A 12,052-nucleotide genomic window follows, 5' to 3' on the forward strand; every position below is an offset into this window, starting at 1 on the left:
CCAATATTAGTAAATGAAGAAAACGAAACAGAACAAAATATAAGACAATTTGAAGTAAACAAGATAAAATAATTTGAGACAAATGATATGCAAAACAAATAAAGAATATACAAAGCAATTTAAAATAAATAATATATAATACTTTAAAATAACATACAAAAGAGTTTAAAGTAACTAATGTGTAAAAAGAAATTTAAAACAACTAATATACCAAAACAACTTAAAGATGAGAGATATACACAAAAAAATAATAAAAAAATAAAAAAATAAAAGTTTAAAATAAATAGTATATATAAAAAATTGGATAATAGTTTAAAACACCTAATAGGTGAAAAACTTAAAATAAGTAATAATGAAACAATTTAAAATAAATAATATGAGGAAAAAAAGATTTAAAATGAAAAATTAATAAATTTGGGAAAATAAATTGAAACTAGCAGATTTAGGACTAAATTAGGACAAAAATGAAATTAAAAATAAAAACTATAATAAAATAAATAAATAAGGACCAAAATGAAATAAAAATAAAAAAGGGGGGCAAAATTTAAAGAAAAGAGCGAAACAGGACCAAAGTTAGGCGTGCGGACGAAGGCAAGGACCGATTGGGGAATTATCCCTATCCTCAAAACGACACCGTTTCAGATGTCAGCCTCTTCAAAAGGTCTTAAGGCTAAATTGGAAACAAAATAAAATTAAAGGAAAAAAATTAAAAAGAAATAAAACAGGATTGGACTAAGTTGAAAAAGGTTGAAAAAGTGGAGGGATCAACCGCGTAAATAGCCCAATCTTAGAGAAAACACGCGGATCCTGAATGGAGCAGGTCGGGCCACGCGGGTCGCCTCTATACTGTGTCGTTTTGGACGCTCAAGAGAAAGATTAAAACGACGCCGTTTTACTTGGGTATTTAAACCCAAAAATCTAAAAAAAATTTATTTCAGCTATGTCTTTTTAGAAAAATGGGAAATGGGTTTTGGGGTTTCTCTAGGGTCTCCTTCTCCAGTGATCGGACCACCGTCTGTCCGTCACTGACGACCACCGCACACAGCAGCCGGAGGTACAAAAATAACCTCTTTTTGAACCGTTTTGCTTCCCCGACCCAAATCCTAAGTCCAAACACTCAAAAAAAGCCCCGCAAGCCAAAAGAACGCGAAGGGACCTCTCGGTTTTTGACCCTTTCTACCACCGAAAATGGGTAAAGTAGGTTGTATTTTTATTTCTATTTACGCATAAAACATTTGAAAACCAACAAGATATGAAAATCCCTATCTTATTTTCGATTGATGCTTTTGTATATATCTAAATGAAAATAAAAAAAAGGATTCAAGAATAAAAGCATGAAAAATTAGAGGAATCACCTCTTGAAATTTCCTTTCTGTTTTTTTTATTGCTACGTGCGCGTGTAAAAAATTTCTAGTTTTTGGGGCTTTTTATAGCCAATTACAAAATGCATTACTACTATTTTGCTTTCTGTTTGCTACTGTTGCCGTGTCATTTCTTTGTTGCTGTGCACGCTATTTTGCTTTGTTTCTGCTTTCCTCTTTTGTTGGTTTGCAAACGCTAGGGAGGTCAACAGAGGGAGCAGGTAACCTTCTTGCTGTTTTGGTGAAATGACAGCAGAGGGATGTCAGATCCTCGAGATAAGAAGCCTCGAGACGAGGTGCTGACATGGCGTTAGCGGCGCATCCAAAACCCTAGGGTTTCTTAGTTTAGCTGATGGTGTTTAAATTTGGGCCAGTCGGGCCTTGTAACTTTGGGCTTGTATTTGGGTTAAGTTTTTTTTTTGTAAACGGACTGTTTAGTTTCATTATTCTTTGGGTTTTACTTGATTTAGTGGGCCGGGCGAATTTGGGCCTATACAGTGGTGATATGCAAATGGTCATATGTGATGCTATTTGGTAGTTAGGAGACTAGGTTTCTTTGCTTAAAATATGGAAATGTTGAATTGTTTTGGTAAATGATGTTTTGATATAATTGTGGTGCGTTTGAATGACATATTGGTTAGATGAATTAAGATGTTTGAAATGACATGTTTATGTGTTTGAATGATGTTTAAATCCCTTGAATGCGTGCTCAAATGAAATGGTTAATTGAGTTTGATTTGGCACGTAAATGGCTTGATTTTAAGTTAATTTTTGTGATCATACGGCCTAGGACACGGGCTGTCACATGGATGTGTGACATACACGGTCTGGCGACATGGCCGTATGTCATTTGAGAATTTCTTAGTGTTTCAACTCAGTGAGTTACACGGCTCAGCACACGACCTGGCACATGGCCGTATGTGGCAACTCAGAGAGTTACATGGCTGTGTAACCCTACTCAGTGAGTTACATGGGTGAGGACATGAGCTGGGACATGGCTGTGTGTCCTTTTGTTCGAATGTTACACGGCCTGGGCTATGACACACGGCCTTGTAACCCTTATTTTCTAATTTTGCAACTTTTTCTTAAAACTTTTTTTTTGTTTCAAATTAGTCCCAGATTGCTTCTAAGCTATTTTTAGGGCCCCGGGGCTAGATTAAAGGACAAAATGCATATGTTTGATATGTTTTGAATGAGATTAGTTTATTTAAATGCTATGATGATAAAAAATTTTGATTGATTGATGCTTAATTTATCTTAAATCCAAATTAAATTATTAAGCACAAGCTTTGAAACCAAAAGGGATTTAGTAAACTTGGAATTGGAGTTTCAAACCAAACACTTAAAACCGTCCAATTTCCAAAGTAAACAACAGTCTCTATGCCGAATGTCCATGCATGGAAACATAAAAGCTAATTTGAAATTTGAAATCCCATGCTACAATACACTTTATAAATTTATTTACAAACCAACTGAACCAAATCAAATTCACTTTTTAGAAAAATTATTTCAAATCAAACCAGAACAACACACTCTGAGATTCTCTGATTCAATGAGTCCGAGACCTAACCACGTGGTTTACCTGAAAAGAGAAAACTAAGGGAGTGAGCTACAAACATTCAGTGTGATTCTAAAACAAACATAAATAAGCGGTGTCAAATAAACATACTAACACACAGAAATCTCAAATAATTCATGATATCCATACACATCAAATAAGCGAATCAGTACACAAATATCAAAATCAGACGTATAAGCAATACACATTTGAATGACTAAACAAATGCAATGTAATCCCACCTATCCAATTGCTCACACCATCTCCACCCATCCAAACACACTAAAAGGGTTTACTAAAACCCTTCCATCCTCTACTGGTGTGTCGTTGAATGCACCAAATATATCCTATCCCTAAATAATGAAAAAAAATAATATAAGGGGAGTAGGGTTAAATCCTTAAGGACTAGATCGCTACAACTTATTGCTTCTCGAAATCCTAGGCACAGTCATGTTGAAAAAAAACGTCTAACCTAGGAAAATAAAATAAATAAAATTAGGAATATGGATGAGTAGAAATTAAATAAATTAAAATTGCAATTGTAAAAAGAAACAAATTTGAAAAGATGGGGTTTTTCGATTGAAGGATTTCAGCTTCCAGTTATGTTGATCCTCTTTTGGTTCAATCATAGGCTTTTAGGTGATCCTTCTCATGACCGAATAAGCCAGTTATAGTGGAAGAGGACGCCTATGACCAACAGCTCCACCTAGGTTATAGTCTTACTATCTAGAGGAACCTGACTCTAGCCAACCATTACTTTTGTGGGATTGTCTTACACCAGATCATTATTTCTCAATGGCAAATTCCATGCCATTTCGTCTCTTGGGCTCGACAACCTCTGACTTAATAAGTTAGTGAACTAACTATACAACCTTCCCAAAACATACAAATCGACCGCCTTTGCACAAGATGAAAAGATTACTTCTGAAAATACATGGACGGAAGCGTCAGTCCCGTAATGCGGAGAAATAATGAATACTCGTTGAGAAAGGTTAAGTGTAGGTTCTAAGTCTTATGAATTCCTTTTTAGGAATCTTGATAACCTTTAGGTAGACGAGTTTAGTTACTCATGCTTTTTGAGAATAAAAACACAAGTTTAATAAAATGGAATTTTATTGGAAAGAAAAAGAAACAAAAGGCTAAGAGCCTTAAGGGGAAGGAGTTTTTTACAGAAGTGATGGGTGAGTATTCATGTCACTCCATCCCCTATTTGTAGTACATGAAAAACCATAGTTGGTTTCTATTTAGACTCTAGATAATAATGTTTTAAGAGATATAATTTGAAATTAAATTTAAACAATATAATAATCCTAACAATAATCATAAAAATAAAATTGAAATTTGAACAAAGTTTTATGTCCATAAATATATCTCTTATTTGAAAATTTTCCCCAAATCTTCCACACTTTGTATTTTTGGCACCACTTCTTCCCTATTTTGCATCCTAATCCGTTTTGTCTTTAAATTCACTCTTTTTGACCACAGATTTTCTTTTTGCCTTCAATTTAGTCCTTACAAGATGAAAAAAACCATAAACAACCCAAATTAGTAATATCATACTCAAAATATATATGTAATTAACACATCAAAGTATGTCATTTTAGAGTATTATCATCTACATACCAGTTTTTGGGTTATGGTAGACCCATCCAACCAAATCACAGATTGAGGTGGTCATAAGCCACTTAAATGTGAAGCAGTCAATCTGTTAATCACTATTGCGATTTTATCGCCAAATTATAATAATATAGTTAAACTGCCAAATTAAACTTCCTTCACTTCATATTTAGATCCCAACCATATGCGAATGCAGATAATAGAATCAATATGGATATACAGAATCAAACACAACCATATTCAGTTTCCATATTCAATAATCACATTTGTAGTTAGTTCAGTTTTGCAAAATCAGATTCAGACATGCTCGTACTCATTTTCCAGTATTTCATAAGATACATATAATCACAATAATTTAGCAAAATTAATAACGTACGCAATTGTTGATTCACATTCAAACCATTTCATAAGTCAAACATTTTTGTAGCAAAATCACATTAACAGTTTGTAGGAATGTCACAATTAAATCGTAATGATACATATACATAACACATTCAAGTGATAAAACGCCCCTACACAAACCTTCTACAAACAAAAAAAATAGTGTCTCAAACACTCACACAGAGGCTTAAATGAGTTAAGGATCACTCAAGGACTAAAAATGTGGAAAAACTGCGAAAATAGAACCACATGATTGTGCGGCTAGGTAGTGTGGGAAGGTCCAGACCATGTGACCGGGTACACGGCCATGTACGTGAGAGACACGCCCGTGTGGTTGTGGTATACGGCCGTGTGAGTAGACCATGTAACTCGCTGACCTTGTGTGGAAAAATACACAATTTAGAAGCAGGGAAGACACGGTCGTATGGCTAGAAAACATGCCTATGTAATTGAGACACACAGTCGTGTGGCTAAAAGACACACTCATGTGGCCAGCTCATGTGACTTACTTCAAGTCGTGTGACAAGACAAATACCTCAGTTTCTAAAACAACACACGACCGTGTGTTGCACACGCTTGTGTGGTCCAAAAGCACCCTTAAATCTGCTACAAAAAAAATGAAAATTCACAAAAATAGGTGCCCTCAATTACATAGTTTAATAAAACACACCTAAAAGATTATTCCAAGCACCAAAGTCCGATAGAAACGTCTCTAACCTATTAATCTAAAAACTCAGTTTCACAACAACTAACCCTCTGAGAACTTCGACCGAAATCAAATATAAAAGAACCAAAGAACCAATGTAATACTCAACAAAACAACACTTGCACTTACCTGATTTACTACTTGATTAAATGGAAATCAATAAGACAAACAAAACCTTGTTGAACGAAACATACGGTGAAGCAATCGAGATTTGCAAAACAAATGAAAGTAATTGAGAACAAGGCAGAATTGGAAAAGAAAATAATGAAAAAGGAAACTAAGTAGCAAAAGGGTCTAAAACAAAAATCTAGAATTGAAAAAAAAATAGAAACTAGCCTGGGGGGAATGGAGGAACGTGAGAGGAGTTTTAGGGATTTCCCTTTTTAAAAAAATAAATTAAATATAAAATAATATAAACAAATCAATAATTAACAAAATCCTATCAGGCTTTCCAGCATTGAAACAAAAAGGATTTCCCCAATGCTCACATTAGAGCTCAAACACAAAACTTAAAGGTAAACTAACAAACTCCTTACCACCAAAGCAACAGGCTTATTCTATTTTTAAAACATGAAAACTAACTTAAAGGTCCAACCAAACCTCTGGATAACCAACAGACTTCAATACTTCTAACCCCAATTCTCGGGGTGTTACAATTTTAACCAACGTTTTATGATGACATTTATTATTTTAGTGTTATTACACAAATTGTTTGATACACATTGTTTTTATATATTCATAATGTTGTTGATTGAATTTGTGTTATAAATCAACTCGATGATAGTACCATGATTTTCACTAACATACTACATGTTTCCTATTTTTACTTTTTTTTTACTACCTAGCCTTTGAAGTTTTAGTGAAATGCAAACCTTAACTTCAAAATCCTACATTTTGAGTTACGGTTGTATTTTTTTCTTTTTTACTACGACAAATTGGTAGTTAACTTTTTTAGTACTTTTTGACTTGACATATCGTTTGGTACCTAAGTTTAACACTTTTTTTCAATGCTGTACCTATATTTGATGAAAGTTATATGGTTTAGTACCTAAAGGTAACGATATTAACTTTTTAGTGTCTAATTTGAGTTTTAGGGTTGATTTGATAAAAGTTAATTGCTAATATTATTAGGTTTAAATTTTTCATGTTTTTGTTAATAGAATAAAATTAATATTAATTGTGAATTTGTTTAATTTTACATTTAATTTGTTAAATTCAAATGTATATAATTTGATTCCAATTTTGGAGTCGATTTGATAAAAGTTAATTGTTAATCATATATATATATTATAAGTTCTAAGACCTAAAGCTGATATGGACAACTTACTTACACATGGATAATTATTATTTTAAAAATTTTAAATAAATAAAATTTAAAATCTAAGTAAAATTTGAAAGGATTAAATAAATTTTGAAAATTTTATGTAAACTTTTTAGGTAAGAAAATGAAAATAAATAAAATTATCATAAAACAAATAATATCATCGTAAATATAAATATATTTAATTATCATAAATATAAATATTATTTATGTTAATATTTACATTTTTTATCATTATATTTTTTTTAAAATATCATTATCATTATATCATATAATACATATTATTTAATTTGAATTTAAATATAAGATAAATAAAAATGTATAATTTTAATTTTAAAGATTCTAAAAAAATTTATATAAATCTCCACAATTATTACAAAAAACCATTTTATAGAATAACATTTTAATTTCGTATTTTAACATATATATATTTATATATTCTTACTTTCATTTTATATGTTATCAATTCTTTTAAAATCTCTATTATTAAATAAAAATTAAACTCTATTTTAATTAATATAAAAAATTAACTCGCAAACTAATAATATATATAACTTTGTTGAGGTTTATTATTAGTTAGCAATTAAGTTCTTTTTTTATTCATGTATTATATCGACCGATTGGTATAATCATACATGCTGTTTCCAATCGAGATTTTTTTTTATTAAATTATAAATAGATTAAACAAAGAACAAGAAGAGACGCCGAGCTTTATTATTATCATCACATTTTATTTTTTATTTATTTATTGTCTGTGTGGTTTAAATTTAAAGTAAATTATAAAAATAGTAACTTTTGTTTGTTTTAGATTATATTTTAGTTTTTTATATTCGAAATGTTAGGTTTTAGTTATATATATTATCGTTTTGTTACGAAGTGGTCACTCAACTGTTAAGTTCCGTTACCTCCTTAACGGTGGTCCTACATGACAGTCTAAATGGATTTTAAATGCCAACTTGAATGTCCTACTTAGTAGTCCAAATTAAATTTATTTAATTAAAAACCTATTTTCATCCCAGCAACTGGACATCAAAGTTGATATTTAAAACTCATTTAGACTGCCACGTAGGACTACCATTAGGGAGGTAATAGAGTTTAACGGTAGAGTGACTACTTCGTAACAAAAACGATAACATAAGTGACTAAAATATAACGTTTCAAATATAACAGACTAAAATGTAATATAAGGCAAACAAAAGTAAATATTTTTATAGTTTACCCTTAAATTTACAGGCACTTGAGTAATTAGCTTTTTAATTCGTTGGTAAATGGTAATACAAATAAGAAATGGGATCGAATGAATTTTTATTCTATATTTACGGTTATATATGGTTAATTCAGTATGATTGTTTTCATGGAACATCTTCGGCCTTGGGAGGGGGAAGAAGCAGAAATTGATAATGGTGAACGAGATAAGAACAGGTGTGGTGTTTATACGAGAAACCAAAAGTTGTATTGACAGACTCTAGCCTGATGATAACTTTGAATGGACTGGGCAAGAAATAGAAGGTGCAGCGAGGGAATTATTGGTTTTGTGGGATGAAAATAGCTTTTTGAAGGGGCTGGTGATTTGCACTGAAAGATTTGTTTTGATAAAGGGAGATCGCTAGTGGAAGACTTTAGCTGTCGCATGCTAGATGTTAGCTTCGACAAATGATCGTGGTTCTCTCGTATCGTACTCAACAAAGCCAACCCCCCCCCCCAACCACAATTTACTTGCAATATTCTGGAATGTTTTCGGACACCACACATGGATCGGTATAGATAACAAGATATCCAAGACCAGCGGCTGCCCACCGTCGAATGTTTAGACCATCTTTCTAGCTTAAAAACCCATTGCTCCAAGATTGTGCTTTGTTCCTTTAACACCTTCTCATCCTTCTCTTCGTTCTCACAAATCAAAAGCATGTTCACTCCAGATAATCTCATTAATGTAAAGTCATGACGCTCATCCTCATTGATCATCTTAGCGAGTTCCTCTATCTTCCAGTATTCCTTACCCTCTGCCACAATGCAACTTTGCAAGACGTTCCACATGTTCTCGTTAATCACCCTTACTATTACCATTTCGCAATTTGTGTCCATACATCCGTACTTCCCCCTATCCCCGTCAATCCTATCACATTCCGTGTGAACTTCAGTCCTCTACATATTTCCCATGCTTCCGTGTCCCTTCTCTGACTTCTCGGTGTACCTTTCGTCCGCCAATAGCCTCTTCTTGTTCCATATTTGGCTTTCGACACCCTAAGTCTGCTTTCCAACTTTCTGAACCTATTTAATCTATTCAACTCCCTTATTGCATCTTGTAGATAAGCAAAACGTACAAACCCAAACCTCCTCCCATCACTACCACTTCGATGGAATGAAGGCATCAATAACCTTCCCATGGCAACTAAACATTGTAAATAAGCCCTTCCAATGCATCTTCTCAGGGAGATTTTGAAAAAAGAAGGGTGAAGCATCCTTTCCGCCGTGTCTCATCTTCTCCTGATTTCGGTTAATCTTCTCCTCTACCTTATTTGTTCATTCTTTGACACCTGGTTTAGTGCAATTAACTATAATTTAAGTTGATACTTTTAAAGTAATATATTGTTGCGGTATTTTATAAAACTGTTTGCAGAATAACACTATATTTCTTTCAAAGTTGATAAAAATACTATTGAAGGAAAATTGATATTGTGTACATAAAAAAAAAATTACAACATACCGCATGTAGACACTCAATTTTGCCCGGCCAATTTTAGTATTTAAAATAATAAACTCAAAAAAAAAAACAAAGTCCAAGTCCAGTACAAAATTACAAATATAATTTGGCCCGATCACAATGACCCATTACTTGAAAAGATTTAAGGTCCATCTACAAGCTTGACTTATATGGAAATATAAATCTTTAAGGATATGCAATCTTAGATATGATATAATCTTAGATATGATATGATATGATATGATATGATATGCAATCTTGAAGATATGATTTTGTAATCTTGGAGATTTAATTTGTAGATATCCTTTAATCTTAACCGTTGATGTAATTGATCTGTACTGTTGGATTTGGGGAGGCTCAACTATAAATAAAGGCCTCTCCCTTCATTGTAAATCACTTGAGTTTTGGGAAGCAATAAGAATTCTTGAAAGCATTCACTCAAATTTCTCTCCCTCTTGCGTTCTTACTCTATGTGGTTTGTTCTTATTTTATTCTTCGTCTATCTTAGGTTTTCAACCTTTTTTTTATTTTAATTTCTTCATTTTTCAAATATGTATATTTATTCCTATCTTTTATACATTTGATTATGTATTTTATATATTATAATATTTAATCTTTTTATATAGTTTATTTTCAAATACATATTTTCTATGCATATATATATTATATTATCATTTCATGTATTTTGAACTATTGCATTATATTTTTATAATTTGTAAATGTTCTATTTATTCATTTTTTTGTGTAAGTCATTTATCTTATTTGTGCATAGTTTCATTTTTTTATATGCTATGTTTAATTATTTCCTTTATGTGCTATTTTATGATATATATTGTTGTATAATTTTTGCATGTATTATGTTTTTTTTTAGTTTACTCATGTTTTTATTTGTTTATTATCTTATATTTACCCTAGTATGATTTTTTTCATTAAACGTATGTTCATGTTATTTAGTTTTGTCATAATGATATTATTTATGTTTGTATGGAAATGTTAGAATATTTTGTACATCTATGCTTCATGATGCATTAATATGTCATCCTAAAACGTCATTTAAAAATAATATTCCAAGGTTTTTTTAAAAAAAAATTAAACGGCAATGCTTGATGTTTGGAAACTTCGAGAAAGGTAGTGCCCTAACTTACTGGGTTGCGACTTTTCTCGTTGAATTCGAATAGTCAAGCACCCTTCTAAGTGATTTTGAGTTTTCAAAACTTAAACAATTATTTCGAGATTTCAAAACATAGTGTCCTAACTTATTGGATATGGCGTTTTGTTGTTTCGAGATAGAAATTTTCGAAAGACGAGCTTAGTTTCGAAGGTTTTAAAATGTTGCGTCCTAACTTACTGGATGTGATGTTTTGATTCGTTTGAAATAAGTGAGCCTTAATTTTCAAAATTGAGACATTTTAATTAAAAGAGGTTTGCATCTTAAAACTTTCAAATTTCCGACATTAAATACACTTGATAATCAATTAGGTACCAATTTTTGGGCGTTACGAGGGTGCTAACCCTTCCTCGTACGCAACTGACTCCCGAATCCGTTTTCTCGACTTTCGTAGACCAAAATTAATGTTTTAAAACAAAACATTTTATAAGGTGATCCAATCACACCTAAAAAGATTGGTGGCAACTCCCGTTTTCATTTTTCTTAAAGTCGATTCCCATTTTCCAAAACTCGATTTAAAAATGGTATCGACAGCTTGGCGACTCCGCTGGGGACTCCATAAGAGAGTCAAGCCGTGTAATTGATTATCTCTTGTCTTAATGTCGGAAATTAAAATTTTAAAATCTAATCCTCTTTGCATTACATGTGTTTGTATTATTGCATGTGTTGCTATATTCTGATGCGCATTGCGTTTGCATGACCGTTGTGGTCACACCCTTAAGTGGGAGTGAGAAACTACGCCTTCGTGAGGTTTTCGCCTCCGTGCAGGATAGTGGATCACTTTCGGGATACATCCGTACCTATGGTTTCGTGAGATTTTCATCTCCGTGTAGCCATAGGGAAATGTATTCCCCTGAACTGAACTCGATTCAAATGAGCCTATAATGGGTAAGAATCGAGGAATCTGCTGGTTCAGGTACCTCAAACTTTAGAACCAACCTCATATAGAAAAACCGTAAGAGCCCAACTTGGTTAGAGTTAAACTTTAGATATTACCTTTATAAATTATCGTTGAGATTTATTGATATCATGTGATACTAACTATTTCTTTTCGTTTATTCGCATGTCATTTTGCATTTACAAAGGTATCAATTCACGGTCAGTTTCTAAGTTAGGATGTTTTATTATGGAGAACGGACTTCTTGATAGAGTGGAGGGCAACGCTAACGTCCATAGATGGTCTGAGCAAACTCAACTAGAAAAGGGGGACAGTATAACTATGGGATATGTGTCGGA

Source organism: Gossypium hirsutum, chromosome A05 (assembly GCF_007990345.1).
Source record: "Gossypium hirsutum isolate 1008001.06 chromosome A05, Gossypium_hirsutum_v2.1, whole genome shotgun sequence".
NCBI lineage: Eukaryota > Viridiplantae > Streptophyta > Magnoliopsida > Malvales > Malvaceae > Gossypium > Gossypium hirsutum.